Source organism: Camelina sativa, chromosome 7 (assembly GCF_030686135.1).
Source record: "Camelina sativa cultivar CO46 ecotype springtype chromosome 7, ASM3068613v1".
NCBI classification, from domain to species: Eukaryota; Viridiplantae; Streptophyta; class Magnoliopsida; order Brassicales; family Brassicaceae; genus Camelina; species Camelina sativa.
Window position 1 is genome coordinate 16812236 of NC_141886.1, and position 8119 is coordinate 16820354.

General features: G+C 32.3%; 2 long non-coding RNA genes across 3 annotated transcripts; both read left to right on the forward strand.

Moving 5' to 3' along the window:
* Positions 1-1427: 1427 nt before the first annotated feature.
* Positions 1428-3366, forward strand: LOC104701145 (uncharacterized). 2 transcript variants are annotated; one of them, XR_753763.3, is made up of 4 exons: positions 1428-1775; positions 1866-1901; positions 2887-2970; positions 3075-3366. It is a non-coding gene; the product is annotated as an uncharacterized LOC104701145 (long non-coding RNA). The 2 variants fall into 2 exon arrangements; XR_015562052.1 differs by lacking the exon at positions 2887-2970 and having other exon boundaries at positions 1432-1775.
* A 1190-nt stretch (positions 3367-4556) lies between these two features.
* On the forward strand, positions 4557-5645 carry LOC104701146 (uncharacterized). The gene is made up of 2 exons (XR_753764.3): positions 4557-4855; positions 5303-5645. It is a non-coding gene; the product is annotated as an uncharacterized LOC104701146 (long non-coding RNA).
* The last annotated feature ends 2474 nt before the right edge of the window (positions 5646-8119 follow it).

Here is an 8119-nt window from a genome sequence, read left to right on the forward strand (position 1 = left end):
GAGAGGGGTCTTGATTACAACAAGGACAATGATTTTGAAAACGACATTGAGATTCCACGTCTTGAAACTGAAATGGCAAAGTTTTTAGAGCCGTGGGAAGATGGTATTGGTCTGGAAATAGGTCAAAAGTTTGAAAGCAAGCAAGCAGTGCAAGATTTAGTTGATAAAGCTTCACATCTTAGATGTTTTTGAGTAGCGATTGTTAACTCGGACAAGAAACGGTATGTGGTAAGATGTCGTCAATCATTAGGAGGGTATAAATGGTATTTACGAGTTACAAAGATTAAGAATTCAACTCGGTTTTCAGTTAGAGTCTACACAAAGATGCATTCATGCTCTCGGACTACTTCGAGTACAAGCTTGAAAAGGAAAGGCACACCACGATTAGTTGCATCCATTTTGCATGAAGATTATCTAGGTAAATTTGATATTCCAGCTCCTAAAAAACTCATTTGTCTTGTCCAAGGAAAAGTTGGTGTTGATGTATCATACTCTACTGCATATAGAGGGAAAAAACGAGCTGTTAATGATGTTCGTGGTTGTCCAGAAGAGAGTTTCAAGATGGTATATTCATATTTGTACATGTTAAGAAAGATGAATCATGGTAAAAAGTCATGACCAAAAAAGGTTCAAGTACTTATTTGTTGTTTTGGGAGCCATGAGAAAAGTGATTATTGTGGATGGTACTTTCCAAAATACCAAATATGGTGGTGCTCTAGTTTTTGCCACAGCTCAAGATCCGGCTCATCACCATTATCCGGTAGCCTTTGCTGTAATGGATGGTGAAAAGGAGGATAGTTGGATGTGGTTTTTCAACACCTTGAAAACCATCATTTCAGATATTAAATAGTTGGTATTTATTTCAGACAGAAATGTAAACCTGCTCAAGGCAGTGAGTGTGGTGTACCCGAGCTGTGAGCATTGCCATTGTATCTACCATTTGTCGCATAATGTGAAAAAACATGTTGCAACCGTCCAGAGATATGAAGTTGCTGCAAAATTCATAGAAATTGCTGTAATTTATACAATAGCCGAGTTTGAAGTACAATATCAAGATTCTAGGATGAGGTACCCTAAGGCAGCCTTATATCTTGAAGAGTATGCCGAAGTAAAAAAATGGGCAAAGTGTTACTTTACTTGATTAAAATACAACATTGACACCAACAATGTTGTGGCGTCTATGAATGTTGTTTTTAAGGATGCAAGGAGGTATGCGTTGCTACCTACATTACAGGAAATGAGACTATTAATAGCAGTATAAAATAGCGTTTTTAATGTTTCTGCTATAGTTGAATTTTGAGAAAATTTACATAGCGTTTACGAAAAAACAAACGCTATGGTAGAATAGGCGCGAAAACATTTTATAGTGGCGCTTAGTTTTTGGTTTTATGATAGCAGATATGATAGTAAAACGTTATCGTAGGAATAACCGGGAAAATGAAAAGTTTAATTCGCTCCAAAAAATTTGATCAAGGAAAAAAAATAAAAGTTTATGAGGTCGAAAACAAGGAAGCACTTGTTTTTTATTTCCATTTGATAGCAATTTTTCTTTCCTACAACTCTCGATCATCTCTGTTACGATCTCTCAATCACAGTCCCGTTCCTCTTACTTTCAATCTCGATATCTGTCGATCTCCGTATCGTGCCCTCTCCGTCTCAGTCTTGTTTTTGATCTCTGTCTTGATATTCCACTTGCAATCTCGTTCCTCTTAAAGTCTAAATCGTCGCCATCTACATCGGTAAATCGAATGGTGTAATCGAATTTGACATTGAAGGTGAAATTGTGTTTGGGTTTTGATTATTTGTGAAGATTTAAGCTTTCCATCGATTACTTTTTTTTTTTCATTTTTTTTTTTTTTTTGCAGTAAGAGCTCGATGAGACTTAAGTCAAAACTTAAAAGGTATTCATGTTTAATTTGAGATTTCGATTTTGAGGTTTTCGTAAATAGTCGATATATTCAGTGTAATCGGTTTTTAATTGATATGTATTTGAATGTTCTTGTGTTGCAGTTTGATTTGGCACTTAGAATAACTAACATGTATGTGCGATTTTGATTTTTTAAGTTTGGTCAATAATCAATTAGAGATTTTGGTTTTAAGGGTTCGTCGATTTCTTTTTGCACATAGTCTTCAAATCTTCAAGATTATTGCTGCTGGCGCTTGTTTTTACTTTGTAAGCTGTTATTTTCCTACCGTTTGGTTGTTTGTTTGCTTTCTTTCTCATGTGTGTTGTTGATGTGAGTTGACTGTCATTGTTATTTGAGTGTCAGATCCTTAAACTCTTTATCACAAATTGTATACTCGTTGCTGGAGCTGTGGTTGTTTTGTTGTGATTGATGTGGACAGGGCATGGGTTTGAGAGAGCTTGTGTCATTTATGGTATCTCTAATCTTCTATGGTTGCAGGATTAGAAATCCAAATTTGTTTTGAGTTTCGGACTTGAATCTTTCTTATCACTTATCAGACTTGCTATTGTAAGAACGCTTGTTGATTAGAAGTGATGACATGCCTTTTAGATTCTCCGTGGAGTTGTAAGATGAGAAATTCCATGAGTAGAATCTTTACTGAAAGTGACTTGTATCTTTTTGCTCATGTTTCAACTAAGATCATAAGTCACTTGCGTATGAATCGTCTCTGTTCACCAAAGCAAGGACATGTATAGAGTATAGATGCCAATGTGTCTTCTCTAATTCAACCGGAGAGCTTATCCAAAGCTGTAACTCGTTTCGTATAGTCAATCGCAATTTTTTGTTGCATAGCTTATCTGATTATCCATGGCTGTAAGCAGTTTGCAGCTTTTTTCCTTTTCTTTGTTTGGTTGGCTATACATAAGTGCTGATTTTGCTGCTTCAGCTCACTTTGTTTGTGTTTATAACTCGGATGCAGCTTTTCATTTCTTGTGGGGAAGTTGCATCTTCCCAGGTCGATGTACTTCGTTTACTGAACCAAAGCCTTGAGAGTTTGTTAAATGTATTACTCTTGAGAATATAGTTGTTAAATCTGATGAGTAAGATTCATTGAAAGGCCAAGCATAACTGTTACTTTTGGATGTATGTTTTTGCTTTTCTTTGCAGGAGAGATGTGAGAATACGATGGACTATGTAAAAAGGCTTAGGCTTTGCATTAAATGGTTTCAAGAACTCGAGTTAGATTAAGTGTTTGAACAAGAGAGGGAGGTTCATGACGAAGTGAATCTAACGAGAGAAAAAAACAATTGAACCAGGTCTAGGTAGAAGTTTCCAAGATTGGTAGTGCAAATGTGTGGAGACCAAATTTAGAAATCAAATATACTTGGTCTATGTCAGAAAATGAGTTTATGTTTCTATAATATTTTTCTATGGTTTTAATATCATAAGGTATTCCCTCTTTTACTCTGTCATTGCTATAAACAAATAATCAAAACAACAAATATATGATTTAAAAACTACAAATATATATATATATATATATATACTAAAAATACTCAATACATAATTATAACTACAAATAAAACATTAATTTTTATATAAATTATTCTCATACACTCATTTGTTAATCCCTAATCAATTAATATTCTCAAACGTTTAAATTCATTTGTTAATTATACATAATTAAAATAATCAAAGAAAATAAAGTTTTTCTTATTTTTTTCATTTTATTTTCTTAATTGATAAATACTAAAAATATGTTTTAAGATTGAACTATATACCCTAAAACCATTTAGGGTTTAATCTTGAAACATATTTTACTATTTATCAATTAACATAATAAAATGCAAAAAAATATATCATACATATTTTACTATTTATCAATTAAGAATAAAAATTTTCTAATTCTATTAACAGTAAAATTATAATAGTATTTTATGGATTTATGAATATGTAATATAAGATCTATAAATTCACACTTGTTTTTAATGTTTTTTTGCATTTTATTGTTAACACTGAAAATAGTGAAATGTGTTTCAAAATTGAATCCTAATTCCGATACCCTAAAGAGTTTAGGGTATAGAATTTAGGGTTTGGACTTTAGACTTTAGAGTTCAATATTGAAATATATTTCATTTTTTATAAATTAGTAACATCAAATGTAAAAGAAAAATTGTAATAATAATAGCATACAACAGGAATATATAATATTACAAGTTAATTATAAAAATTGGTTAGCTGTAAGTATTCTTTCATCAATAGTTTACATTATGCATTATGGTTTTGATTGTAAAAAATCTGAACTTACAAATTAAATCTTTGTTAAAAAAAAATTATGATCACAATCTTATTAATGTAACACATTTTTCCATTTGTTAATAGTATTTTAAAACATTTTAAATTAAGAAAAATTGATTAAAATGTGATAAGAAATATACATAAAACAAGAGCTAATGGAAATTGATCACTCAGATAGCTGACGTGGCGTAATCGTGAACCGTAGGATACGAGTGAATCCAAGGGATACAAAATCTTAACCTCTCTTTATTGTATCATTGGCTAAGCCAGTAAAGTGAGGATCACCTTGTTTGTAATATGAACCGTCGATTAAAATAAATCTAACGGAAGCGAATTTAACCTTTTTATTCTTTTTTTTTTTTTCACTTCTTCCCTTCGTTTCTTTCATACTCGTCTAGTCATCTTTTTATCTTCCTTCTGTGAAGCCCTACACTACACAGAACCAAAAACCAAACGACCTAAAACTTTTGACTTTTGAGTCAAGATTTGCTTATATCTCGATGGACTTCGACCAACCCACACCGCAGCTACCTTCTTGAAATGGATCCGACAACCGTTGAACGGAGCAACTCAGACTCGTTGGAAACATCAACGGGAAACCATTCAAGCTACCAAGACTTTTCACATTCTATGTTTCCATAAATCTGATGGTTTGTTTACTCTTTGCTTAACAAACTTCTGTCTAGATTTAAGTAGTAATTTAAGTAAATCTTACTTCTTCGATTCTATAGCCGCAGAGCTAATCAGTATCTTCTTTTAGGCTATTCCTTTGCTTTCATATTTTAGGGGTTTAATGTTCTTAGTGTTTTGATGTGTAGAGCAAGTTAATGGATGAATGCAATTGATGAGATTTAGGCAATTTTTGTTACGGATTTGGTAATTTTGTTTCTTGTTGGTTTGTTGTTTCAGTGATTAGAGCTGTTGATTATAGAAAAGTTTAGGCCTTTGAATTCGATTTACGATTATTCATTATACTTTTATCTGTTTCTTGATTCGAATTCCCGCCCCCTTCCTAAAAAGAGTTTCTTTGCGTTAAGATCTGTTTATCTGATTTGAGAATTTTCTGGTTTTCTGGTTCTGACTATGATGTCTTCCAGGACGCAGCACAAGAGCCTTGTGAAGAGAAGGAGATTTGCAACCATGAAGGCTAGTGGAATGGAGGTGACCACAAAAGCTGAGAAACGAGCTATTCAAGGTGTTTCGATTAAGAAGAAAAATTTGTAGATGTTTTTTTTTGTCCAGTTTTTTTGTAACAAAATCATAGAATGAAACAAAAAGCATAATGTGTTTTTATGATAAGAACCCACAAAACAATTGAAGACAAATAATCCCAATAGGATTAGTGTTAAATTTATATATAAAAAATTATGTACTATCTTTGTAAAATTACATATTGTAAAATAACTATTAATAATATCAATAAATATTGTTATTTTTTAATTAGCAAACAATCAAATTAAAAATACATACAGCTTGTATAGATACAGTATAAATATAGTAAGTAGTATGTATAAATACAATTTTATATAAATAAAAAACTGTATATGTATTATAAAAATGCTATAATTCAATATATTAACAGTAAATAATAAGCGTTATTGTCTATTTAAAGATTGCATACAAAATAACGCTATGTTATCAAATATGTTGATGGCAGTTACAAAAACCGCTATGTAAAGTATCATATCTATTATAACGGGAGTAGACATAGCGCTTTCTACATCGCTATTGTATCGTTACATAGCGGTTTTCAGATGCTAAGAAAACCCTTATTTTTTGTAGTGCTATGATTGATGCAATTGTTACAAAATTTGCAGAATGGTTTAACAAACATAGGAAAGATGGTGTTGCTGGAACAAATGCACAGAAACTAATACATTTTGTGGAGAACTTAATACATAACAAATGTGAGGTTGCGTGCAAGCTAACAGTGATTGAGCTAAACACCTTCCAGCTAGAATACAATTTTATTGGTCGCGATGGAAAGGCTTATGTGGTAGACCTAAGAAATAAAAGTTGTACTTGCCGTTATTTTGACTTAGACAAGTACATTTGTGTCCATGCAATAGCCGCTGCCATAAATTTATTGAAACAAGAAGGTAAAACAGCGGAGGTACGTGATTTATATGATTTGTGCACCAAATATTACTTAGTAGAATTGTGGGTTTTGAGATATTTCAAGAGGATTTATCCAGTGTCGCATAAGTCCGAGTGTACTGTTCCAAGTGACATACAAGAGTTGTATGCATTACCTCCAAATTACAAAAAAAAAAAAAAAAAAAAAAAAAAAAAAAAAAGAATTTAGGTCGTTGGTTTCAGAGGGATGGATGACGTTGCTCTTTTAATAAGTATAACTTAGACCAACTAATATAACTACGACCATATTCATATTCACTAGATAATGTTAAAAATGGGTGACAAATCTTCATATTCACTAAATATATTGAAATATGTCTGACTAATATTCTAAAACAAACATCGCAAAATTTTTTTTATAGGATAATATTCATAAAATTCATTATTGTACAACAAATACCTTATACTTTTAAGATGGGTTTCTTCTTGTTATCTCCAATACATTACAAATCACATAAAACTGATGTTTTGATGTAAATTTTTTTTTGAAAACATTGAAAATGTAATCTAGATATATTTCACTTTTGGGTCCAACGAGAAATTGCTAGGTTAATTCAAAGTATAATTGATTATACACGAAATTCACAAAATGTACAACTGTGTTTATGCAAGTACAACTTGAAAACTAGGAACAATTGAGTGTTTTTTTGCGGCGCCACATGGCAGACAACTTTATGTATTGTCCTTGTCAGTGTCCAACTACGGACAACTAAAGACAACTATATGTATTTTCCTAGTTAGTGTCCAACTACGGACAACTAAAGACAACTATATGTATTTTCCTAGTCATTTTCCAACTACGTAAAACTAAGGACAATTATGTCTTTTATTTTTAAAATGATGTTTCCTATGGGCGTTTACTCGGACAATGATGTTTAAAATGGGTAATGATGTTTCCTAAGGCTGGTTGTACCAAACTTTTTCATCTCTCCATATTAATACAAAATAAGGCCGGTTGTACCAAAATTTTTCACACTAACATAGTTACACAAAATAAAACACCAGTTGTACCAAGATTTTCAAGTTAACATAGTTTAAAACACCAGTTGTACCAAGTTTTTCAAACTAACATAGTTTTACAAAAAAGAAAACACACCAGTTGTACCATGTTTTTCAAATTAACATAGTTTTACAAAACAAAAACCACACCAGTTGTACCCAGTTTTTCAAACTAACATAGTTATACAAAAAAAAAAAGTTGTACCCAAAATTTTTCAAACAGACATCACACTTTCTTGCTAAGCCCTCTCGATATAATGGGACTCCTACCTTTCTTGCTTACATGTTGCACTTTTGTTGTAGTCATCTCTCCATCATCTTGACCCACCTCTTCTGTTCCTTTTTTCATCTTTCTCTTTCTCTTGTAATTCTTCTTGATTTTGTTACTTTTCTCACCCACCTCTTTTCGATTATCACCCACCACTAAATTTTTAGTACCCTCACAATCCAATTCAGCCACCTCTTCATCCTCAACAACCTCTTCCTCCTCAGCAATCCCTTCAAACTCAACAACCTCTTCATCCTCACCCACATCCACACAATATGCTACATTCTTAGTAGCCTTAACAACCTTTTTTGCTTCTTTCAACTGTTTCACATTTACTTCCACAATTTTTAATCTTGTATCCAGAGAATCAAATTTCGCAGTCATCTTCTCAAACCCACTATTCAACACTTTCATGAATCGGTTCTCTACCTAATCGAATCCATTATTTACCTTTTTCAGAGCCACCTTGGTCGGAGCAACCTTCTTCCAACCTTGCTTCATTTGACCAATA